The sequence below is a fragment of the Caretta caretta genome, chromosome 3 (assembly GCF_965140235.1).
Source record: "Caretta caretta isolate rCarCar2 chromosome 3, rCarCar1.hap1, whole genome shotgun sequence".
NCBI lineage: Eukaryota > Metazoa > Chordata > Testudines > Cheloniidae > Caretta > Caretta caretta.
The window spans coordinates 61,983,064-62,009,338 of NC_134208.1; the positions used below are offsets into that span (position 1 = coordinate 61,983,064).

Genomic DNA, 26,275 nt, shown 5'->3' on the forward strand with positions numbered 1-26,275 from the left:
AAGCTGGAATTAGCCAGATTTCAGGCTGCGGAAAGACAAAGGGAACATGAAAGACAGATAGAACTCATGCGGCTGAAGAAGGAACAAGAAAGGGAGGCAGCGAGAGAGGCAGAACAACACCAAGCGGCTGCTCACAGGAGAGCTATGGAAGCAAGGAACAAAGAACTGGAGGAGAAGGAAAAAGAGAGGAAGTATGTGGAGGAGATGGAGAAGATAAAGGCTCAGCAGAATATCCCAACAAACCCTAGTAATCCTTTTCCAAGTACCACTTCCCATCCCAGAAAGTTCCCCACCTACAAGGCAGGCGATGACACTGAGGCCTTCCTAGAAAACTTCGAAAGGGCCTGCCTTGGGTACAACATCTCTACTGACCAATACATGGTAGAGCTGAGGCCGCAGCTCAGTGGACCCTTAGCTGAGGTGGCAGCTGAAATGCCTAAAGAACACATGAACAAGTATGAACTGTTTAAATCCAAGGCGAGAGTCAGAATGGGGATAACACCCGAGCAGTCTCGTCGGAGGTTCAGAGCCCTAAGGTGGAAACCAGACATGTCATTTACCCGACATGCCTACCACATTGTGAAACATTGGGATGCCTGGATATCAGGAGCAAGTGTTGAATCTCCAGTAAATTTGCCCTTCCTAATGCAAATGGAACAATTCTTAGAGGGTGTTCCTGAGGAAATAGAAAGATACATCCTAGATGGGAAACCCAAAACTGTAATCGAGGCAGGAGAGATTGGAGCCAGATGGGTGGAGGTGGCAGAGAAGAAGAAAACTGGTCGCAGTTGGAGCGGAGACCAGAAGGGACCACCCCAGACCACACCCTATTACCGGGGGCCGCCCAAGGCCCCACCTACTTCCCAAAGAACCCTCCAGACCCCTTATCGTCCCACCACCCCATTCTCCAGCAACCCACCTCGCCCCAGTGACCCGTCAGCTGGACGATGTTTTAAATGTAACGAGCTGGGGCATGTAAAGGCCAACTGCCCCAAGAACCCCAACAGATTACAGTTCATTGCACCGGAATCACACCAGAGGTCCGCAGGCCCAGATACCTCCCAGATACCCTTGGAGCGGAGGGAAACTGTGAGTGTGGGCGGGAAGAAGGTCACCGCATGGAGGGACACCGGAGCACAAGTGTCAGCTATCCATGCTTCCTTAGTGGACCCCAATTTAATCAACCCAGAGATCCAAGTGATGATTCAACCCTTCAAGTCCAACTCTTTCAATTTGCCTACAGCCAAGTTGCCTGTCCAGTACAAGGGCTGGTCAGGAATGTGGACTTTTGCAGTCTATGATGATTATCCCATCCCCATGCTGTTGGGGGAAGACTTGGCCAATCATGTGAAGCAGGCCAAGAGGGTGGGAACGGTCACCCGCAGCCAGGCTAAACAAGCCATGAGGCCTAGCTCTGTTCCGGAAACTTCTATCAGGACCCGGTCAGAGGTGATGGACCCGGACCCCAGGCCAATGTCTGCAACAGCAGTAGTGGATCCAGTCCCAGAGACCCAGACGGAACCAGTCCCAGAACCAGCCGAACAACCAACACCAGACCCAGTGTCAGCACTGAATCCAGTACTTGCAACCTCACCGAACCTGAACTGGCAGCAGCCGATAACCCTACACAAGAGGCTCAGCCGGAGCCTGAATCCTAACATAGTGCACCAGCGGAGAGCAGTTCACAGTCAACAGAAACAGCTCCATCCCCTATATCGCTTCCAGAGGGACCAAGCCCAGGTCCACAATTCCACAATCCCATGAGGAACTGATGTCTCCAACATCAAGGGAACAGTTCCAGACCGAACAGGAAGCAGATGAAAGCCTCCAGAGAGCTTGGATGGCGGCACGGAGCAACCCACCGCCTCTCAGCTCTTCTAATTGATCCAGGTTTGTTGTAGAAAGAGGACTTTTATACAAGGAAACTCTTTCTGGGGGACACCAGGAAGACTGGCATCCTCAGAGACAGTTGGTAGTTCCAACTAAATACCGGGCCAAGCTCTTGAGCTTAGCCCATGATCACCCTAGTGGCCATGCTGGGGTGAACAGAACCAAAGACCGTTTGGGGGGGTCATTCCACTGGGAGGGAATGGGCAAGGATGTTTCTACCTAAGTCCAGTCTTGTGAGGTGTGCCAAAGAGTGGGGGAACCCCAAGACCAGGTCAAAGCCCCTCTCCAGCCACTCCCCATCATTGAAGTTCCATTTCAGCGAGTAGCTGTGGATATTCTGGGTCCTTTTCCGAAAAAGACACCCAGAGGAAAGCAGTACATACTGACTTTCATGGATTTTGCCACCCGATGGCCGGAAGCAGTAGCTCTAAGCAACACCAGGGCTAAAAGTGTGTGCCAGGCACTAGCAGACATTTTTGCCAGGGTAGGTTGGTCCTCCGACATCCTCACAGATGCAGGGACTAATTTCCTGGCAGGAACTATGAAAAACCTTTGGGAAGCTCATGGGGTAAATCACTTGGTTGCCACTCCTTACCACCATCAAACAAATGGCATGGTGGAGAAGTTTAATGGAACTTTGGGGGCCATGATACGTAAATTTGTAAATGAGCACTCCAATGATTGGGACCTAGTGTTGCAGCAGTTGCTCTTGCCTACAGAGCTGTACCACATCCCAGTTTAGGGTTTTCCCCATTTGAACTTGTATATGGCCATGAGGTTAAGGGGCCATTGCAGTTGGTGAAGCAGCAATGGGAGGGATTTACACCTTCTCCAGGAACTAACATTCTGGACTTTGTAACCAACCTACAAAACACCCTCCGAACCTCTTTAGCCCTTGCTAGAGAAAACTTACAGGATGCTCAAAAAGAGCAAAAAGCCTGGTATGATAAACATGCCAGAGAGCGTTCCTTCAAAGTAGGACACCAGGTCATGGTCTTAAAGGCGCTCCAGGCCCATAAAATGGAAGCATCGTGGGAAAGGCCATTCACGGTCCAGGAGCGCCTGGGAGCTGTTAATTATCTCATAGCATTCCCCACCTCCGACCGAAAGCCTAAGGTGTACCATATTAATTCTCTAAAGCCCTTTTATTCCAGAGAATTAAAGGTTTGTCAGTTTACAGCCCAGGGAGGAGACGACGCTGAGTGGCCTGAAGGTGTTTACTACGAAGGGAAATGTGCTGGTGGTGTGGAAGAGGTGAACCTCTCCATGACCCTTGGGCGTATGCAGCGACAGCAGATCAAGGAGCTGTGCACTAGCTACATGCCAACGTTCTCAGCCACCCCAGGACTGACTGAACGGGCATACCACTCCATTGACACAGGTAATGCTCACCCAATTAGAGTCCAACCTTACCGGGTGTCTCCTCAAGCTAAAACTGCTATAGAACGGGAGATCCAGGATATGTTACAGATGGGTGTAATCCACCCCTCTGAAAGTGCATGGGCATCTCCAGTGGTTCTAGTTCCCAAACCAGATGGGGAAATACGTTTTTGCGTGGACTACCGTAAGCTAAATGCTGTAACTCGCCCAGACAACTATCCAATGCCACACACAGATGAACTATTAGAGAAACTGGGACGGGCCCAGTTCATCTCTACCTTGGACTTAACCAAGGGGTACTGGCAGGTACCGCTAGATGAATCTGCCAAGGAAAGGTCAGCCTTCACCACACATGTCGGGTTAGATGAATTTAATGTACTCCCTTTCGGGCTGCGAAATGCACCCGCCACTTTCCAAAGACTTGTAGATGGTCTCCTAGCGGGATTAGGAGAATATGCAGTCGCCTACCTTGACGATGTGGCCATATTTTCGGATTCCTGGACAGACCACCTGGAACATCTACAAAAAGTCCTTGAGCGCATAAGGGAGGCAGGACTAACTGTTAAGGCTAAGAAGTGTCAAATAGGCCTAAACAGAGTGACTTACCTTGGACACCAGGTGGGTCAAGGAACTATCAGCCCCCTACAGGCCAAAGTGGATGCTATCCAAAAGTGGCCTGTCCCAAAGTCAAAGAAACAGGTTCAATCCTTCTTAGGCTTGGCCGGTTATTACAGACGATTTGTACCGCACTACAGCCAAATCACCGCCCCACTGACAGACCTAACCAAAAAGAAACAGCCAAATGCTGTTCAGTGGACCGGAAAGTGTCAGAAGGCCTTTAACAAGCTTAAAGCGACACTCATGTCTGACCCTGTACTAAGGGCCCCAGACTTTGACAAACCGTTCCTAGTAACCACAGATGCGTCCGAGCGTGGTGTGGGAGCAGTTTTAATGCAGAAAGGACCTGATCAAGAATTCCACCCTGTAGTGTTTCTCAGCAAAAAACTGTCTGAGAGGGAAAGCAACTGGTCAGTCACTGAAAAAGAATGTTACGCCATTGTCTACGCTCTGGAAAAGCTACGCCCATATGTTTGGGGACGGCGTTTCCACCTGCAAACCGACCATGCTGCACTGAAGTGGCTTCACACCGTCAAAGAAACTAACAAAAAACTTCTTCGGTGGAGTTTAGCTCTCCAAGATTTTGATTTCGACATCCAACACATCTCAGGAGCTTCTAACAAAGTGGCTGATGCACTCTCCCATGAAAGTTTCCCAGAATCAACTGGTTAAAATCGTCCTTGAGATGTAGAAAATATTGTTAGTCTTTATGTACTTGGTAGTATATTTAGAGATGCATGTGTCTTATTAACTCTGTTTTTCCTAGAGCTCCAGGAAGAAATCCCAGCCAGTGTTTCACCCTAGCTGAGATTTGGGGGGCGTGTCATAAATATAAAGGGAAGGGTAAAGCCCTTTGAAATCCCTCCTGGCCAGGGGAAAGCTCCTCTCACCTGTAAAGGGTTAAGAAGCTAAAGGTAACCTCGCTGGCACCTGACCAAAATGACCAATGAGGAGACAAGATACTTTCAAAAGCTGGGAGGAGGGAGAGAAACAAAGGGTCTGTGTGTCTGTCTATATTCTGTCTTTGCCGGGGATAGACCAGGAATGGAGTCTTAGAACTTTTAGTAAGTAATCTAGCTAGGTACGTGTTAGATTATGATTTCTTTAAATGGCTGAGAAAGGAACTGTGCTGAATAGAATAACTATTTCTGTCTGTGTATCTTTTTTGTAACTTAAGGTTTTGCCTAGAGGGGTTCTCTATGTTTTTGAATCTAATTACCCTGTAAGGTATCTACCATCCTGATTTTACAGGGGGGATTTCTTTATTTCTATTTACTTCTATTTTTAGTAAAAGTCTTCTTGTAAGAAAACTGAATGCTTTTTCATTGTTCTCAGATCCAAGGGTTTGGGTCTGTGGTCACCTATGCAAATTGGTGAGGCTTTTTATCCAACATTTCCCAGGAAAGGGGGGGTGCAAGTGTTGGGAGGATTGTTCATTTTTCTTAAGATCCAAGGGTCTGGGTCTGTAGTCACCTAGGCAAATTGGTGAGGCTTTTTACCAAACCTTGTCCAGGAAGTGGGGTGCAGGGTTTTGGGAAGTATTTTGGGGGGAAAGATGCGTCCAAACAGCTCTTCCCCAGTAACCAGTATTAGTTTGGTGGTGGTAGCGGCCAATCCAAGGACGACGGGTGGAATATTTTGTACCTTGGGGAAGTTTTGACCTAAGCTGGTAAAGATAAGCTTAGGAGGTTTTTTCATGCAGGTCCCCACATCTGTACCCTAGAGTTCAGAGTGGGGGAGGAACCTTGACAGATGCTGAAAAAGATTTGGGAGTCATGGTGGCTAATCAGCTGTACATGAGCTCCCAGTGTGACACTGTGGCCAAAAGAGCTAATGCGATCCTTGGATGCACAAACAGGAATCTTAAGTAGGAGTAGAGAGGGTATTTTACTATATTCTTTTTGGCACTGGTGCGACCACTTCTGGAATACTGTGTCCAGTTCTGGTGCCCACAATTCAAGAAAGATGTTGATAAACTGGAGAGAGTTCAGAAAAGAGCCACAAGAATAATAAAAGGTTTAGAAAACATGACTTAAATTGAGCTCTGTGAGTCTATCACTATATTTACTTTAACAAAGAGAAATTTGATTCTCCTTCACTGACCATTTTTAAGTCAATATTGGATGTTTTTTCTAAAAGCTCTGCTCTACGAATTATTTTGGGGAAATTCTATGGCCTGTGTTATACAGGCCGGCAGATCAGATGAACACAATGGTCCTCTGGCCTTGGAATATGTTGAATCCATGAATAAAACATCTTTGCCAAAACCGATTCAGCTATCTTAGCACAATTATCTTTCACAAAACAGCATCAAATTCAGATGCACTAAGATATTTCTATACCTACTCCTATTACCACAACAGAGAAAATATGATTACAAATATTCATATAACTCCTTCCCGGTAGGGAAGATGCGATTACATGTTTCAGCAACCTCCAGCTATAATGATTAGCAGTAAGAATATGATCTTAAATTTCCGCAATCACACTGAAGAAGCATAAAATATTTCTTTCTACAATTGTGAGTGCCCATGTGTAGCAGTTAAAATTTCAGCCCAAAGAGTATCTCAGAATGCTGTGGTGGGGAAGAGGGAGAGACTCAGACTACTCTAACCAGGAGTTAAAATTTTTAAATAAGCATCTCAGAAGGGAAGAGGGATTTTAAATGAATTGTAAGTATTGTATCCTCTGGTAAACTGTGATGCTTATCAGAACTGTGGAATTGAAATGAACATGCTGTACTCCGCCTGCTCTGAGAAATCATAGATTCCACTTATTCCGTTGCTATAGTTGGATGCAGCCCTGAAAAAATAATTAAATAATCCACAGGCCTGTTAAAGCAGAGATGGGACTGGGAGGATTTTTAAAGTATTCATTTCAACAAAAAAATGGGTTTAGTCTGGAGAAGAGAAGACTGAGAGGGGACATAACAGTTTTCAAGTATATAAAACGTTGTTAGAAAGAGGGAGAAAAATTGTTCTTAACTTCTGAGGATAGGACAAGAAGCAATGAGCTTAAATTGCAGCAAAGACAGTTTAGGTTGGACATTAGGAAAAGCTTCCTAACTGTCAGAGTGGTTAAGCACTGGAATAAATTGCCTAGGGAGATTGTGGAATCTCCATCACTGGAGATCTTTAAGAGCAGGTTAGACAAACACCCTGTCAGGGATGGTTCAGATAATACTTAGTCCTGCCATGAGTGCTGGGGACTGGACTAGATGAGTTCTTGAGGTTCCCTCCAGTCCTACAATTCTATAATTTGTTTAGTATTAAATTTTAGTTAATTTAAGTACACACAGTTGAAGCAAAGATTCAGAAAGGTTCCAATAGAACTCTTCATGGGGCAAGAAATATTCCTGGTCTGCCTGGAAGTAGATTAGTTAACATTCCAGACATGCTGCAAGGCCCATCTTTTCTCCCAGGCAGTTGAAAACAAGGTTTTTCTGAGACGGGGGTGGAGGGAAGTGGCATTACAGTGCAATGAGCAGTTTATTATTCATGAATATACAGCATTGGTATGAAAATCTAAATATTAAATGTAGAAGCACTCAGAGCATGTGATGGGTGCTTATCAAGTGATTGATGACTTTTATATATTGTAAGAAACCAAATAAATTAAATTCAGTTAAACAATATAATATCAGTACACTTAGGCTTTAACCATACAGTGTGATGCACAGAAAGGAGTTCAAGGTTGTTGTGCTCCAAGGCAAATGTGTGCAGCGGTTAGTCATGATATGAATAAGCATAAGCACTAGGAATAATCCTCCCCACGGAGCATCTCAAGCCCCATCTGTGCCTATTTTCTTAGTATCCTCTCACTATCAAAAGCAGAGAGTAAAAACAGGTAAGGTGTGGGCTGAGGAGACTTAAATGAGATCCCCAATATTCAAATGAGTCATGAGCTTCCTGACTTGCTGCTTCCCAGGGTAACTTGATGACCATGTAGCAGCACTTTTGTTGATGCTCATCAGCTGATCAGCATTTGTGACTTTGAACTTACACATTTAACACTCCACCTCTTTACAGTGCAAAATCAAAAATGTGGACTGCAATCCTGCAAATTTTTTGAAATGGCTGGACTTCTGTCCCTGTGTGGAGCCCCACTGAAGTAAATGGGACTCCTCATGGGTAGAGAACTCTGCCCACGTGGAAAAAGTTGCAGGATCAGAGTCTTCAAGAATAATTAGATAGCACTGTAATAGCCATCAAAACAGAAGATTACAGACCCACAGTTTAACCAAGGCACAGAAATGGTCCCTATGTTTCATCAGAGAGACTAGGAGAATCTTAACATTCACAGTTTTAAATTACTTTGGAACCTTTAAAAATGTTTTAGATGTAACACAAAATACTGGGAAATTTTAGAAAGATGCAGCTTTCCTTGATACAGACGCTCCCCGAGTTATGCAAGACCTGACTTACGCAAATTCGCACTTACGGAAAAAGTTCCATAAGCCAAAAATAGGATTTTCAAGTTGTGGAAATTTTTGCGTAATGCACGGGTATACGTTTCCAATTTACACAAAGTTCGAGTTATGCAAGGCTTTCCGGAACGGAACGATTGTGTAAGTCGGGGGAGGTCTGTAAATTAATTAGGATGATTTTTTCTCTACTGTTTGTTGCAAACTATAAAGTGAATAAGTAAAGTAACATAAGACCTACCATATTTCTCCAAAAGCACTTCCTGTAATGTTGGTTCCCAGGATTCAATTTATTATGTAGATATGTGTTGTTCATATTGATCATATGTTATTCAGCTGCTGTTGGGATTTTAGGTGATGATAACTAAATTAAACTGTTACTTTTTTGTGCTGGAAAGGAAGACTGTTCTATTGGTGTATACTTCTGGGATTACCTATTGAATTTTTCTTTGGCTTCTCTTCACCAATAGTGTTTACTTCAGGTCTCGAAAAGTAGGGAGACTCTGACTTGATAAAATTCAGAAGAGTTTTCTAGTTTGAAATACAGAGTTACTGAGGAGACCTCTGCGGGAAGATAAAACTGGAAGTTTGCTGTACATCTTTTTGTGTCAGCTTAGCAACATTTGTTGCACTATATCCTCATTCACAGACACATAAACACACTCAAACCTCTCCTTAAAATGTTCAATGCGCACTAATATTCATCTTTTTTTCTCCATGCCCTGCACATTCTGGAATACATGACATTCTAAAAGGTACTACATTTTACCTAGTTAAATAGAAACGTTTTTGTTGTAGCAACTTGGACAAAAAGACTACAAAAAGCAATTTCCTTTGCCAGTAACCTTTTGAACTCTCATTTCTATTATTTGCAATGTTTCTGTTTGAATAAGATCTTTATCTTTCAGAACCCAACTTCTAGGTAGAGGATTTATTTATTTTCTGATAAAGTACGCATCTTCAAATACACTATCTGTGACTCTGTACAAACTTTGGACAGGGTGTGTTTTTAATTATGTTGAATGTCAAGAAAATCAGCCATTTCCTCAACTAAAACAAGGCAAAAGAAAACAGTCTTAAAAAGAAGAGCTAGTAAAGTGCAGGGGGAGGGGAAAGTGGTCAGAGGAGTAAAATATATGTCAGCCTTCAACTAAGGGTAGAAGTGACTCTGGCGGGACATCATCAAGAAAGGAACTGCATACAGAGTGTCCCTGAATCAAGACAGACCAGCTACTGGCTTACTTCAAACTGAAAGTGAATCATTGCACCAATAGAATCTGGGTCCTGCAGTCAAATGGGGTCTCCATATATAGGTACTGGAAGTCTGGATTTCAAGGATCTATCATTGGTCTCAAAAGTCTGGCTCTCCTAAGGATCCTTCTGTGGAGACTTGCTCAAGGATTGTTCTCATATCACTTGTGTGTTTGCTGCATTGCTAAGTAATGGTGATGTACAATCACCTCCCTTTCTTTACTCCTAGCACAAAGAGTGAAACCGATATCTGACCTTTTCCCTCCTCCTGACTGTGGGGGAGGAGCTGTCACAGGGGTGGGAAAACTACGGCCTGCAGGCCACATCCGGCCTGTCAGACCTTTTAATCCGGCCCTCAGTTCCTGCCAGGGAGTGGGGACGGGGGCTTGCCCTGCTCTGGTGCTCCAGCCAGGGAGCGGGATGAGGGGCTTTCCCCGCTCCGTGCGGCTCCCGGGAAGCAGCCAGCGTGACCCCCCGTCTGGCTCCTTCTTAGTATGTGGAGGCACGGCCAGCCAGCTCTGCACACCGACGCTGCCCCTGCTGCTGAGAGCTGTGGGGGCAGCACCTGTGGACAGGGCAGCATGCACAGAACCGCCTGGCTGCGCCACCGTGTAGAAGCCGGATGGGGGGGACATGCTTCCAGGAGCTGCTTGAGGTAAACGCTGCCCGGAGCCTGCACCCCTGAGCCCCACACACACACCCCAGTCCCCTGCCCCAGCCCTGATCCCCCTCCCGCCCTCTGAACCCCTCGATCCCAGCCTGGAGCACCCTCCTGCACCCAAAACCCCTCATCCCCAGCCCCACCCCAGATCCCACACCCGCAGCCTGAGCCCTCTCACCACCACCTGCCCCCACCCGGAGCCCCCTCCGGCACCCTGACCCCTCATTTCTGTCCCCACCCCAGAGCCTGCACCTCCAGCCAGAGCCTTCACCCCCCCCCCCGCACCGCTACCTCCAATTTTGTGAGCATTCATAGCCCACCATACAATTTCCATACCCCGATGTGGCCCTCAAGCCAAAAAGTTTGCCCACCCCATAGCTGTCAGGACACACCATCTCCATCTGCTGGTCAAGTAGAGGGGAGGAGGAACAAGCACTTGTTGCTACTAGATCCCTTCTCTTTCATGGAATGGAGGAGAGCGAGGGGAATTGTGGTGGGGGTAAAAGTGTCCAATTCAGGAGGTGAAGGGTGAGCTTGATGACATTAGTGGGGGGACATGGCAGAAAAGATGAGAGAGATTAGAGGATCTGATCCTATTCCCATTAATAAATGACAGAATGTGGGAGAAGAGAGGTGAGAACACAAGAAAAATGAAAGGAACTAGAGCATGGGTGGGCAAATTTTTTGGCCTGAGGGCCACATTGGGGTTGTGAAATGGTATGGAAGGCCGGGTAGGGAAGGCTGTGCCTCCCCAAATAACTTGGCCCCTGCCCCCTCCCACTTCCCACCCCCTGACTGCCCCCTTCAGAACCTCCGACCCATCCAACCCCCCTGCTCCTTGTTCCCTGACCACCCCCTCCCGGGACCTCCCGCCCCTAACCGCCCCCCCCGAGACCCCACCCCCTATCCAACCGCCCCCTGTTCCCTGTCCCCTGACTACCCCCTGGGACTCCCTGCCCCTTATCCAACTCCCCCCCCCCCGACCCTTACCATGCCACTCAGAGCACCAGGACTGGCAGCCGTGCCACCCGGCTGGAGCCAGCCACCCCACCGCACAGTCTAGAGGGCTGGTAGCACAGCGAGCTGAGGCTGTGGGGGAGGGGGAACAGCAGGGGAGGGTCCAGGGGCTAGCCTCCCCAGCCAGGAGCTCAAGCGCTGGGCAGGATGGTCCCACAGACCGTTGTTTGCCCACCTCTGAACTAGAGGGAAAGGGAAAGAGGGATCATTGAGGAAGGCAAGATAAAAGACCAGGAAAGAAAATGTCTTGGACATGAAGACATGAAAAGAATATTCTTATACAAAAGTAAACCGGAAAAAATAAATCACAGGAAACTAGAAAATATAAACTGAAAAAGATGGAGTAAAGATCATATCAGAGTATACCATAGGAGGAAAGGAAAAGAGAGCAAGAGAAGAACCAAGACAATGAACATAAAGGAAGGTGTGTATATTTTAAAATAAAATGTGATGTCAAATTGTTGTATGCAGTGTGGTAGCTGTGTTGGTCCCAGGATATAGAAAGATGAGGCAGGTGAGATAATATCTTTTACTGGACCAACTTCTATTGGTGAGAGAGACAAGCTTTTGAACTTACACAGAGCTCTTCTTCAGGACTGGGAAACTAAGGCTATGTCTACACTAAAGAGCTTACAGTGGCGCAAGTGTACCAGTGCAGCTGGGCCACTGTTAGATCTCTAGTGTATTTGCTCTGTGCTGACAGGAGAGGACTCTCCCGACAATGTAATTAATCACCCCCAATAAGCTGCGGTAGCTATGTAGATGGGAGAAGCTCTCCCGTCGACATAGCGCTGTCCATACTGGCTCTCATGTCGGTGTAACTTATGTCGCTCATGGGGTGGTTTATTTGCACCTCTGAACGACATAAATTATACCAACATAAGTGGTAATATAGACAGAGTCTAACTCAGTGTCACAACTAAATACAAGGTTTGAACAGATTGTTTAGCATAAGTAGTTAACGTGTATTTCAAGGGACCATTCAAGGTGAAGATTAACATGAGAAAGGCAGGGGGAAGGAAGCAGCTGGGTGGGGTTGGTAGTGGGGTACAGATTGTCTGTAATATACCATAAATCCAGTGTCTCTATTCAGCCCATGATCTTTAGTGTTTAGCAACATTATGAATTTAAGCTCCCAGGCTCGTCTTTTGAAAGTGTTGTCCAGGTTTCCATTTGAGGATGATAACTGATAGGTCAGATATACAGCGATCACTTTGTAAGTAGTGTTCACCCATAGGTGATGGTGTTTTTTCTTTTATCATTTTCCTGCATGAGTTCATTTCAGAGCGTAGTGATTGTCTGGTTTCACCCACGTAGTTGCTATTGGGGTATTTAGTGCACTGTGATATACATGTGAAGTATATCACATGTTGTGATAGGCATGTGTAGGATCCATGGATCTCGAAAGTGTGTTGTGAGGAGTGTTGATCATTGTAGCAGTGGAGATATGCCTGCAGGTTCTGCATCTGTTGTTCTGGCAGGGTCTGGTGCCACCTGTATTTGGGGTGTCCTGGTCTCTGGGGAGCTTGTTTCTGATGACAAGCTTGGGGAGATCGGGGGGTTCTTTGAAGTCCAGAAGAGAAGGTGCAGGAAAGATTGTCACATTGTACATTCTTTGATACACAACAGTCTTATTTGTTGAGGTGGGCTGGCCTGTGGGATTTTGCCACACTAAAGAGAGGATATGTTCTAGTCATTCTAGGTCAGCCCTGATGTAAATGGGCACAACATCTGTTGAGTTTAGTGCAAATTGCATCCACTTATGCCAAAGCTAATTTTGGTTGTTTTTCTTCAGAAACTGAACTCAGATTACACATGAGAAACATAAGGAAGTTTCGCAAAAAGAAAAGGAGTACTTGTGGCACCTTAGAGACTAACCAATTTATTTGCGCATGAGCTTTCGTGAGCTACAGCTCACTTCATCGGTTCCCCCCTCCCCTCCGCCCAAAGTTTAGGGCCTAATTTTCATTTACACCAAAGCCACTTGGTGCTGCTGTGTCAGTGTGTAAAGGGCCCTTAAAGTGAGAGTAAATTATATTTTAATCTATTTTAAGGTCCTTTTACACTGCTAATGGTTTAAAGGGGTCTTAGTGTAAATGAAAATCAGGCCCTTAAAATTTGAGTCCACATAAATGCTGTCCACTTATATTAATATTGATCTTGTTATAATCAAGTGTTAGGATGGCATATCTTGTTTGGTGGAGATTTACTATAATAGATAATCAAATAATACAATAATTAATCAAACTGGTCAGGTTTTATAATTGAGCTAATATATCCATTTTCTGCGGTGGTTATAATTTACTGTGAATTACTGAAATAATTGCATGTGCAACATAGTAAAAACTTTGTTACATTATGCTCTATTTTAACCAAATGCAGCATGAACTAGAATATTTTTCAGAGTTTACAAAATAAAACTGAAAATGTATGAGCTTGGTTATAACTTTTGGCTGCTAAAATAAGTGTGGGGCCAATCCTATAACTGATTAGTAATTACACAAATGATTTATATTGCAGTAGGGAAAAAAATCAACAGTATAATTCAAAATCAAACACTAACTAATTACTCATTTACTATTAAGTTTTGGTTAGCTAAGCTCTGTCTTTGTTTTCTTTTCCCTTTTCTCTGAGCTGCAAATACTAATAGATGTAGGTCGACTGAAATGTCAGAGCAATGTGCATTGTAACATTTCTACCCATCAGAAAAGATGTTTTTGAGAAAACTTTCTAAAACAAGTCCTGCAGGGAGGTAAAAGAAATAATACATATACAGCTGAATTCCCGTTTGTAAAGAATATACTCCTAGAACAAACAGTATCTTCTAAAATTCATTCACAGAAAACGGGAATGCTCAAGTCTGAGTTTTTTGTTTTGGTGTCAGAGAATAAAATGCTGAGCTAATGAAAGGTTCACAGCTCAGTGCACAACCTGATAGTTTTCAGATGCAATGAATCTGTAGAATGAGTGTAACAGTTATGGCTAGCATACTAGTAGTCTGTAGCCTTAAATCTGCAGAATGGAGAGAGACTGAATTTTGCTAGCTAAAAGTTTTCAAAAAGAGTTAAAGGCTTAGGCTTGTGCCTGATACCTGCTTGAGAACTGCAGAAGCAACACACTTGTATTCTTGTGGCACCTTAGAGACTAACAAATTTATTTGAGCATAAGCTTTCGTGAGCTACAGCTCACTTCATCAAAAGCTTATGCTCAAATAATTTGTGAGTCTCTAAGGTGCCACAAGTACTCCTTTTCTTTTTGCGAATACAGACTAACACTGCTGCTACTCTGACACTTGTATTCTGTATCAGCCAAAAGATTTTCTGCCTTTGGCTAACACTTGTATAGAATTTCAAAATTTTGACTTTATGGACAAAAGTGTGCTTCAAAAATTTGAAATGTTTAGTGGGAGAAAAATTCCAATTTCTAGCCATCTCTGTTCATTTTATGTATTTTTCTGTAACCAACTAACATGACAACCATGATAACATTTATGAAATTTCTTGGTAAGCCACCTGACTGTAATCAGTGCTACAAGGGTCTCTGACCTGAACCAGAGATTTCAAATAACCCACTGGATTTTTTTAATAGATGTATCATGTATAAAACCTCAAATAAAGGGTTAAAAATTTGTAATCCTCGTGTCTGTTATCCAATTCATCACATGAAGCAGTTCCTCTAAGACATTATTGATAGGTAACATGTGAAGAGATAAAGGCTAATCTATTTAGTACCTAATTACTGACTGAATAGGAAGGGCAAAGATTTGATGTATGTACTGAATGAAGGCTGAGAGCTCATTTTTTCTGTATGAGCAACATTTTTTTACCATCACTTCACATTTTTGGAGTTATAACTGAAAGATGGCTGTTGCTTTTTTAACTACAGAGGAGCCTGAAGAAAACACAGGCATCGGTACACTCGTGAATTTTGTGGAAGTTTAGAGCTCATGTTATGAACTTGCGAACTGGACTTTTATAAAACCTCTAGGGACTATCTTTTCAAAAATGTCCATTAGCATTGGGTTCTCAACATGATCCAACTGAAGCCTAATTACAGAGGTGCTGATTACTCACAACTGTAGTTTGGCCCTTTAACAACCATAGAGTGGCACTGGTTTGAGAGCCAGAATATGGTACCCTGCACTACAGTCAGGCTGCGTCATGCTCATTACAGTAAACAGCAATGACTTTATTTTGCTTTCAGCTAGAATTTACTGTTGACCTGTTTATATGTGTTAAACTCTCCAAAGGAGTCTGAGCCTCCTTTGTATATTCCTAACTGTTTACATGCTTACTGAATAACGAAAGGGATAAGAGGAGGCCATCTCTTTCCACCACTGGGCTACCACATCCTCATGCAATTGCCAGGTGGCTTCTCATGTTGTGGTTGATAGTTTCGGCACCTTGAGATAGAGTGTACAAATTTCCAAACTCTGTTTGGAAGAAGGCACTAGAACCTCCAAAACCTAATGCAAGATACTCTGTCTTCCCTCTTTATCTTCTCCAACATGGCAGGAGGGCTCACTCCTGCTCCGAGGCACAGACCACTAGCCCTTCATACAGAAAGCAAGCACTTCCTTGCCACTTATGCCTCCCTCCAGCTGTCTGGCTGCCAGGTTATACAAATGCACTCAGTCTAATGGACAGAAATGAGGCTCCTGCTAGCACTCCTTCCTGTTTTTCATTCAGCCAGTTCCATCTCACCAGTCCTGCAAATGGGGCTTATATCTGAGGACTACATGAATCCCAACACAAAATGACTGGGTCAGGTGTGATGAGGATTCAGCTAGAAAGAAGATGGTGATCTAAGTCATTTAAAAGAGTTTGAATTAACCCATCCGTTAGTGCACACTCATGCCACCAACATCAATGGAACTAAAACCCATTTAGGGAAAAACCCTATAGAATTTAATAGAAAATTATAACTTTTCTAATGTTTTATGGATCCTCCTATACAATTTAATCAAAAACTGTATCCCTATAATACAGCATGCTTCAAAATCCTACTGAAAGGATCTCATTCTCCATTAAACTCTGCGGGTGAAATTCTAGCTCTACAGAAGACAGTTATGAGTTTAAGTAATTTCTATAGAACTCTATTAGTTTAATCCTCATTATGTTATACAGGGCTTTTCCATACACCAATCCTTTGATTATGCTGAACCTTGAAAGAAAGAGCAAAGACCTTATATTTGATGGAAGACAAAGGGAACACAACGAAGGGATTTGAAGAGAGGTTGTATGTGATGTAGCAGGCTTTGGCAAATATTGCTTTTTCATCAGGTTTTTTTTAACACGAATAAAACATTCTGTGTCACAAAATGGACAAGAAGAGACAGAGTGATAAAACAGAATAGAAAATATGAATCTGGATATTTAGAGGAGGAGCTAATTCTTGTCATATGCTTTTGGTAGAAAGTGGTTGTAAAGAATGTTATTGTAAATGGTAAATGGTAGTTCTAAGTCAAAATGTTTAGAGTATCTATCTAATAATTTGCAGGTGAGGAGAAGGCCAGAACTTTGGCCAAATGAACTCCAGGTTCCTGATCCCTTCTTTCTAGATATTGGTTGTTACTGTTCTCCTAAGAATTTGGAATTAAAAGATCTGAAAAGGGAAACAAATGAATAAAGCCCTGTAACACACGCACAGACACACACACAAAAAAGACATGTTGACTATTTTCCATTACTCAGCAAATCTTAATTGATGAAACACTAGATACATACATTAATTGGGGGTGAAAAATAATCCTGTAAATATTTTAAAACTCCATATGGTGTTATAAATAATAGTACAAAATGTGTCAAAAAGTTCTTTGGGCTGTCTCTCAGAAGATTTTCAAAGTAGAAAACTTTATTTTAAAATGTCATTACATAAACTAACATTTATTTTGTCCAGAAACCAAGCTGGGATTCTGATAGCTAAACACCCAATTAACCATCATAGACCTGAACCCTTTTAAAAGCATTGCAGGCCAAGTTTCAATCCAGTCACACAATAGATGCACCTGCTAAAATGTGCAAGGCTCCCTTTGTGCTTTCAAAACTCATATTTCTGCCCTCAAAGCAAGTACACTAATTACTTGCTTGTGTGTCATTATCTGATATGTTCAAATGTTGTGGTACAACCTATAAGAATGGGTATTTTCAGGGGTTCTGCTGGGCTCCTGAGAATTGGACCCACATCATTCTCCTTTGAGCAAATCCTCCATTTAGAAATTATTTGTATTAATTTTAAAAAAAATCCTATCTGGTGTTGGGTACAGTCATTTGCATTTATAATAACCTTTCCATTAGAGATTATCAGATCTCTGCCAAAAGAGGACAAACAACTTTTCCCTGCTCCTGAAATAGTTTTTTGCTGACTCAGAAGAAATTCACGTTTTCAATTTGCTGTTATCTGTAACAAGCTTCATTTGTATTTGATACATATGGATGGAGTTCACAATTATTTAGGGCAGTGATACAGAAACTTTCCCTGTTACTTGCTGTCAAAAGAATCCGTATGACAGTTTTCCAATAACATACGCAGGCGCTTATGTCCTCTCCAAATAGGTAAAATGGGCATTTTAGGCAGCCTTCAGAGAGTTCGTGCAACCATATTTTGAAGCTTCCGCAGCCTTCAAAAATCTCTCCATCCCTATTATAACAGCAGCTCCTTATTTTTCCTCTTATGTAAATTTTTAATTCCGTGAGTAAGGAGTGACCAGCTGATTTTGTCAGTGGAGGTGAATCAAATGCTAATAATTAACCCTTATACAGCACTTTATGGTCTAGATCCACAGCTAGTAAATTGGTACACGTTCTTTCAGTTCAATAAAGCTACGTCAATGTATATCGGCTAAGGATCTGTCAAAACTTTATCTGTGTGATTAACTGTGGATGAATATTAATAGTCTTGTAGTTCAGTGCTTAGATAAAACAGAAACTGGCACTCTAGAAAATAAAGGAATGTTTTTTTTTGTATTCCATCACTGTACTTATCCCTTATATGTACCATATTGCTGCTCTCAATGCATCTGATAATGATAATTCATTATCCTTTCTTCCAGACAAAGATGTGTACAGTACCATGATATTACATACATTTTTAATCTCTCATCACATCAGCTCTATTACTTTCTAGAGGCTCTGGCATTTGTTCATGCAAAATGACAACTGCTTTACAATTTTATAATAATTTAACTAGTGTCTTACTTTAGTCAAATCTCCTCAGTGGTGTAAAGGTTTATTGATTTCACAAGAGATACTTGAACTATTCATCAGTATTTTATAAAATTTTAACAAACTTGCAAGAGTTTGCCTGTAAATAAGCATCTGGAGACTGACTTCTCTACACTAAAAGCACCAGTCTACACATGAGATATATTTATTGCCATCCCAATTCAGTGTGTTACAGTAAGATCACTTCATCAAGGGAGTGTTTTGAGACCATTAGAATGAAAGTGAGGAATTACCTTTTATTGCTCGCCTGAAAAATAAGATGAAGCTTGGGTGGAGTGAAATAAAATGCAGTGATAAAACCTTGCTGCAGAGTGCTAAGCAGCTGGCAAGAGAATTTAATTGGCTTTGCGAATATATTTAATGAACACGTAAGAAAACCAGGAGGGTCTAGATGTGGCCAATGAGAGAGAGAACAGAGTGCAATGGGGAGGAAGAACTGGAAGCCAGCAGTTATCTCCATAGTTTGCTTGAGCTGTAGTGGAGGCAAATTGCATAAGAAGGAACAAAAAGCTTTGAAGAAGCTGTAAGTGAAAGGGAGAGGGAGCACTCAAGATTTTTTTTTCAGGAAGTTAGTCAGTGTGAGTCCCAGAAGGGTTCAAAGGAACTGCTAACCATACACTTCACCTAAAAGAACCAAAAATAAACCACACATTGATTGACTGACAACATCCTGTAATAGCCTGAATAAACTTTACTGAATTATGTTAAACCCAGTTGAATTAGGGTTAAGACCTTTGGGGTACATTGCTTTAGAAATGCAAATGAGACTTCTTTAGCAGGAAGACAAAATTAGTGCAATCTTTGGAAGGTATAAGGAATTTCAAAGGTCTTTTGGGAACAACAAGTGAAGTGGATTTGAAGTATCTTGATGTGAGGAGAATGCAAATTATCCTCTCCAAATGCAACATTTTGAAAATAGCCCTTGGGAGAGAGGCCCATTGTATACTAATTACCTGCTTCTGGAAACTCCAGATCAAAGGGTGGAGTAAACTTGTCATGAATGTGCTTATTCTGAGCTGAAGTTGTGATGAACTTGTAACCACAGGGAATCCCCTAAAGTAGGGGATTGTCAGACTACTCCTGCCAGAATCCAAGTTAGGGTTGGGATTAATTCTGATAAATTTATTAGCACTCTCATAGATTCTTTTATTGTTTTAATAAGTCAATTAATTTAATAATTAATAATTGTTTTGAAGTACCAGGGTAGCAGAGTTGTTTTAGAGACTCAAGTTCCAGGGATGTTATGTACCTGATGAATAGGCTGTGTGAGTATACAGTGGAGGCATGGGTGGTGTGACATAGACACAACAAAGAGCTATCTATTGCATAAACAACAGGCAAGAATGGGATAAAGTGAGCAGTGATGGAAACCATTCCAGAGATGCTTGAGAGGGACATGTTCATCTCAGGTTTCAGAGTAGCAGCTGTGTTAGTCTGTATCCGCAAAAAGAAAAGGAGTACTTGTGGCACCTTAGCGACCAATAAATTTATTTGAGCATAAGCTTTCGTGAGCTACAGCTCACTTCATTGGATACATGTCATGGAAAATACAGTGGGGAGATTTTATATACACAGAGAACATGAAACAATGGGTGTTACCATATAGACTGTAACAAGAGTGATCACGTAAGATGAGCTATTACCAGCAGGAGAATGGGGTAGGACGGGGGGGGGGGATGACCTTTTGTAGTGATAATCAAGGTGGGCCATTTCCAGCAGTTGACAAGAACATGTGAGGAACAGTGGGGGGGAGGGAATAAACATGGGGAAATAGTTTTACTTTGTGTAATGACACATCCACTCCCAGTCTTTATTCAAGCCTAAGTTAATTGTATCCAGTTTGCAAATTAATTCCAATTCAGCACTCTCTCATTGGAGCCTGTTTTTGAAGTTTTTTTCTTGAAGAATTGCCACTTTTAGGTCTGTAATCAAGTGACCAAAGAGATTGAAGTGTTCTCCGACTGGTTTATGAATGTTATAATTCTTGACGTCTGATTTGTGTCCATTTATTCTTTTACGTAGAGACTGTCCAGTTTGGCCAATGTACATGGCAGAGGGGCATTGCTGGCACATGATGGCATATATCACATTGGTAGGTGCACAGGTTAACGAGCCTCTGATAGTGTGGCTGATGTGATTAGGCCCTATGATGGTGTCCCCTGAATAGATATGTGGACACAGTTGTCAATGGGCTTTGTTGCAAGGATAGGTTCCTGGGTTAGTGGTTCTGTTGTGTGGTGTATGGTTGCTGGTGAGTATTTGCTTCAGGTTGGGGGGCTGTCTGTAGGCAAGGACTGGCCTGTCTCCCAAGATCTGTGAGTGTGATGCGTCATCCTTCAGGATATGTTGTAGATCCTTGATGATGCATTGGAGAAGTTTTAGTTGGGGGCTGAAGGTCATGGCTAGTGGCGTTCTGTTATTTTCTTTGTTGGGCCTGTCCTGTAGTATGGTAACTTCTGGGTACTCTTCTGGCTCTGCCAATCTGTTTCTTCACTTCGGCGGGTGGGTATTGTAGTTGTAAGAACACTTGATAGAGATCTTGTAGGTGTTTGTCTCTGAGGGGTTGGAGCAAATGCAGTTGTATCGTAGAGATTGGCTGTAGACAATGGATCGTGTGGTGTGGTCTGAGTGAAAGCTGGAGGCATGTAGGTAAGCATAGCGGTCAACAGGTTTCTGATATAGGGTGGTCTTTATGTGACCATCGCTTATTAGCACCATAGTGTCCAGGAAGTGGATCTCTTGTGTGGACTGGTCCAGGCTGAGGTTGATGGTGGGATGGAAATTGTTGAAATCATGGTGGAATTCCTCAAAGGCTTCTTTTCCATGGGTCCAAATGATGAAGATGTCATCAATGTAGCGCAAGTAGAGTAAGGGCATTAGGGGACGAGAGCTGAGGAAGTGTTGTTCTAAGTCAGCCATAAAAATGTTGGCATACTGTGGGGCCATGCAGGTACCCATAGCAGTGCCGCTGATTTGAAGGTATACATTGTCCCCAAATGTGAAATAGTTATGAGTGAGGACAAAGACTTACTTTCCAGTTGATCTTTAATTGTCATCATAAATTCCATCAAAGATTTTGCAAGGACTTTGTTTGGGCCAGCAGGGAAAAGAAAACATGTTAAAAAGCTTGTTGTTTCCTATAGTAAACAGTACTTATATAACAGTTAAAATTATATATGAGCTGATCCTTTATGAAAAGTTATTTTTAGAACCTACTAAGGGGATGTTCAGAATGAAAAGTCTGATATCTTGATCAGGTATCTAGTTATAAACCAAACTTTACACATCTCCAGGTAATTAGCAAATTCGTTGGTGAATATTCTGTAGGGCTACCTAGGTTCCTGAACTGAAACCATTTTACCAACTGACTTCTTAAAATGTACAAGAATAATTCCCATGGACTACCATGGGAGTTGCTTCTCTAAAATATTTGTGTATATTTATCCCAAAGTACTTATTTATCCAAATTATTGTAACTAATCACTACAGCTTTCCTGGCAGATATGTAAAATCTACATGCCAAATTGTTTTTGCCTTACTCACATGAATCCTGCTGAAGTAGGGTGACCAGATGTCCCAATATTATAGGGACAGTCTCGATATTCAGACCTTTGTCTTACATAGGCGCCTACTACTCCCCATCCCCTGTCCTGATTTTTCACACTTGCTATTTGGTCACCCTACGCTGAAGTCACAGGAGTACTTGCAAAATAGTGAACAGAATCCCAGCATGTGAGAAGAAGCCTGTGACACAGGGAAAAGAAAATAGACACATTAATCCTTTCTGGGTCTTTAAAAAAGGCTTCTCAACACATACACCCATTTAATTTATGTTGTCTCATTAGACAATTGTCATCTATTGCTGTGTACCCAACAAAATGTCACCCAGCTTCTATATCACTTTATCTTTTTATTGCCAAGGGAAAAAACCTGTGCTTCTAAAAGCAAAAGAACCCCAAATCTGATTTTCCACGTTTTTTTCCTCCCCATGAATGACAAGTGTATTGTTTGTATACTAAAATTCTTTTAAAAATGAATTTTTCAGTGAGCGTTTAAGAACAATATAAATAAATCTGAAAGGACTAGAATTGCAGTAGTAGGTTATTAGGCTGATTCATGGAAGGATTCTGTACTAACTAGCCTCGTAACAGCCTCTCTACTTCCCTTTTCCCTGTTTACAACAATACCTCTGTATTAACTAATATGGTTTTGCTATTTTCAGGGTATCAGGGTGCCTTAAATGCTGGGGGCTGGATTTTCAAAAAGTTCTCAGCATTGGCCTAACTCTGTTTCCATCAAATTTTTACCTTTGGCTTCAGTGAGAGCAGATTTAGGCCACTGCTGCTGAGCACATTTTGAAAAACCCACCTTGGGATTTCACTGAAATCACAGTCACATTGAGAATCCACTGGTAACTTGGAGGTGTTTAGTAGCATGCAGGACAAAAAGCCTTCTCTTGTTTTGCGAAGGGGTTATATTTTGTTGTCTCTGTAGTTTTCTGAATTGTTTCATACAAAGTGAAGGACATGTACATGACGTATGATAGACTTTACCGCACAGAAGTCAATTGTGCCTTATAGGTTCAGACCTGATGCACTGTGTCTCTGAATGCTTCCCCAGGAGAACATACTTCTTGCTACACCCCTTAAGGGTTGCCTTCTGTATTCCCCTGAATACCTGGCCAGCTCTACTGGCTGATGTAGGGCCATGGCCTTGCCTCTGCCCCTCCCTGACCTCTTGGGGGAGCAAGTACCCACAGGGTCCCAGGAGGTAACCATCTCTATGACTATGGGAGTATGGGGACTGCAAGTGGTGACTAACCACTATACAAAGATCATTAAGGGTGGGCAGGCTTCTTGCATCTTCCCCTGTCTTGCACACTCATGCACCAGCAGGGCACAATCTGTCCAAAAATAAATCACAAGCCTAAAATATTTGTATTAAAAATAATGATCTCTTCCGTAGGAGTCACATTCTTAACCCAGTATGTTCTGTCAAGTGTAGTGAATCGCTAAACCCAGGGTTGTGAGTTCAATCCTTGAGGGGGCCATTTAGGGGTCTGGGGCAAAAATTGGAGACTGGTCCTGCTTTGAGTGGGGGTTGGACTAGATGACCTCCTAAGGTCCCTTCCAACCCTGATATTCTATGATTCTATGATATAGAACAACACAGTGCTGATAGTAATAAATTAAGCTTTCACTTAGTGATTACTGAGGTAAATCCTGCTTGCTTTACTCTCAAGAGTAGCTGCCCTAGTCACTATCTCTGTGGAATACTCCTCAGGCAGAGTGCTTCACAAACATCCATGCTGCTGTCTCTTTGAATTGATCCCATAGGGAACCCAGGGTTCTTGCTCGACATACAACTTTTGAAAGAACTTGCCATTCAGTTGATAGATAATTAACCCCAATCACTAAAAATACTCTTGATATCAATATACCCAGGTGCTAAGAAAAACTGGTGCATCATTAATGCTACACAGATTTTTGACAGCCCTTCCCAGCCGAGGCCTCGAATAAGCAAGGTACTTAAGCGCGTTCCTAACTATAAGCATGCAAATTGCCCCACTGATGTCAACGGGATAAGTTATGTGCCTGGAGTTAGGCATGTACTTACATATAATTATATGGTAAAAATGAGAAAGTAACCAATTTTTCGGTAATAGTGTGCTGTGACACTTTTGTATTTTTATGTCTGATTTTGTAAGCAAGTAGTTTTTAAGTGAGGTGAAACTTAGGGGTACACAAGACAAATCAGACTCCTGAAAGGGGCACAGTAGTCTGGAAAGGTTGAGAGTCACTGATATAGCAGGTCAGATTAGATGATCACAGTGGTCCCTTCTGGCCTTGAAATCTATTAATCTATTATGCAAGCTCTTTGTCGTATTGAGCAAATGGTTAGTGTAAAGTCGTTGATAATATTGGCTCAGGCATGCATACAGACAGTATATGTGTAGAAGAATGGTACAAAAATTATTATGGCTCAGAACTCCTCTTAAGAGAGCAGACATAGTAGGGGGAAGAAACTGCATTGATTCTGGCTCTAGAAGAGTTCAAAAACTGAACTGGAACATTTCAGAAAATAATTCCTCTCTTATTTGATCAGCTTGACAAAACAATATCTGAAATAAAATATCTGGATGTGATTTATTTTTCTTTTTGTGGAAAAAGAGAGAGAGAGGAAAGAGCATGAAAGCTAGAATGGAAAGGTAATTTAAATGGAAGTGGAAACCTCTGTGCTAGCCAAAATGTGATAGATTAATTTTCATGTTTAAAACCAGGAAGCTTCCTGATAGTCAAAAGTGACAATTTAAAAAACAGGATAAGTGTGCAAGAATGATTCACATCCCTAAGGCTACAGAGAACAATGAAAGGATGGAGTATTTTCCTGTGTTGTGCTAAAGAAATTTTCAATCTACAAAATAAAAATGCTCTTAGGAGTTCCGATACAGAAACTGAGAGCTCCAGCTGTTACACTCAGATCCAGAATTACCAGGTTAAACTAGGATGTTGCAAATTTTCTGGAGAATGGCTGGGGACATTTTGATCTTGATAACTTTACAGATGTGCAAAATTTCCAGACATTTTAGTAAAGCAAATTCAGTTGATTAGGACTAAGCTTCCTAACACATTCAGATTAAGTGAAGCTGTTTATGCCTAATGGGACGAAGCACCTCCAAACAATTGAGGATAAAAATGTCCCTCTTGGCCAGCAAGATTTGGGTAGGTAACCTAGTAGGTAGGTCTGGGTGAGTGGGGACACAATGGGTCCTGCAGAGTTTAGATGCTGGGCCATAGACCTTCCCGCTGTCTTGAGGAAGAAGTAGCATCTGTGGAGCAGCTCCATCCATGGCAGCTGGTAGGGAAAGGTTCCAGTTTTTTTAAGCAGGATGCTGCATTGTTCTTCCTTACGAGAAGAAGCAAGACTCTGCTGTTAAGTTTTATAAAAGGGATTCTATATTATGGTCATTGGACATAGACAGGACCCTGTAGATCACTAAGTCCCAGAGCAGTTGGTTTTATTTTATTTTATTTATGGAAAAAAGGCTATAGTTGGTTCCTGCATAAGCCATATGTAAATTAGTGTACAATTTCATTTTGCAGCATGAAGCCAGATGATCAATTCTGGACACTCTCGAGCATAGGAGGAGTGTTGTAAGCAAGACACAAGAAGTGGGATTTGGAAGCCTAAATGGAAAATGTAGAGTGATTAATGTTATAACTATGGAATGCTGTTTAAATGTTATTTTACTGGCTGACCATTTCATGTAATCTGTTCTGATTAAAACCAGACTAATATATTTGTGTTATACTTATTTATCAGTATTTATTTATGTATTTATTTATTTGGGTTGATGGTAGCACTCATCATGAGTTAGGTGCTCTCCAGTCATTCCAAAAGGACCGTCCCTGCCCTGAGGTGCCCAACTTTAAGGATTTACAATTACCGGTATTTGTTTAATTGGAATGTATGGACTGGACTTGCTGTGCCAAATGTATCCCTTCAGGTTCACAGGGATTAATTGGACCTACTAATCAGATTGATACAATTCATTTGGGCCTTCCTGATTTCTTTGTTGCCTTAGAGCTGCAGTTTAGGCATTGACCTGTGTCTGTAGGTCAGTGGTCCCCAGGGGCTTGGAGGAACATTTGTGGGGCCCGGCGGTTTAAAATAGCTGGGTTTCTTCCTGACTGAGGGAAAGAAAAAGATGGAAGCCAGATTTTGCATTCAGTTTTCTCTTGTCCGCTGAGACCAAGTGAATGGGTATGTGCACAATCCTGTTTGCAAAGGTTGAAGCCAGATCCCTGATGG

At 42.4% G+C, this 26,275-nt stretch overlaps 1 long non-coding RNA gene across 1 annotated transcript in view; it reads left to right on the forward strand.

Moving 5' to 3' along the window:
• LOC125634750 (uncharacterized) overlaps window positions 1-25,772 on the forward strand; it is a 47,062-nt gene extending 21,290 nt beyond the window's left edge. The window contains exon 2 of the long non-coding RNA XR_007356042.2: window positions 25,567-25,772. This is a non-coding gene — a long non-coding RNA (uncharacterized LOC125634750). The remainder of the gene's footprint in view (window positions 1-25,566) is intronic.
• The last annotated feature ends 503 nt before the right edge of the window (window positions 25,773-26,275 follow it).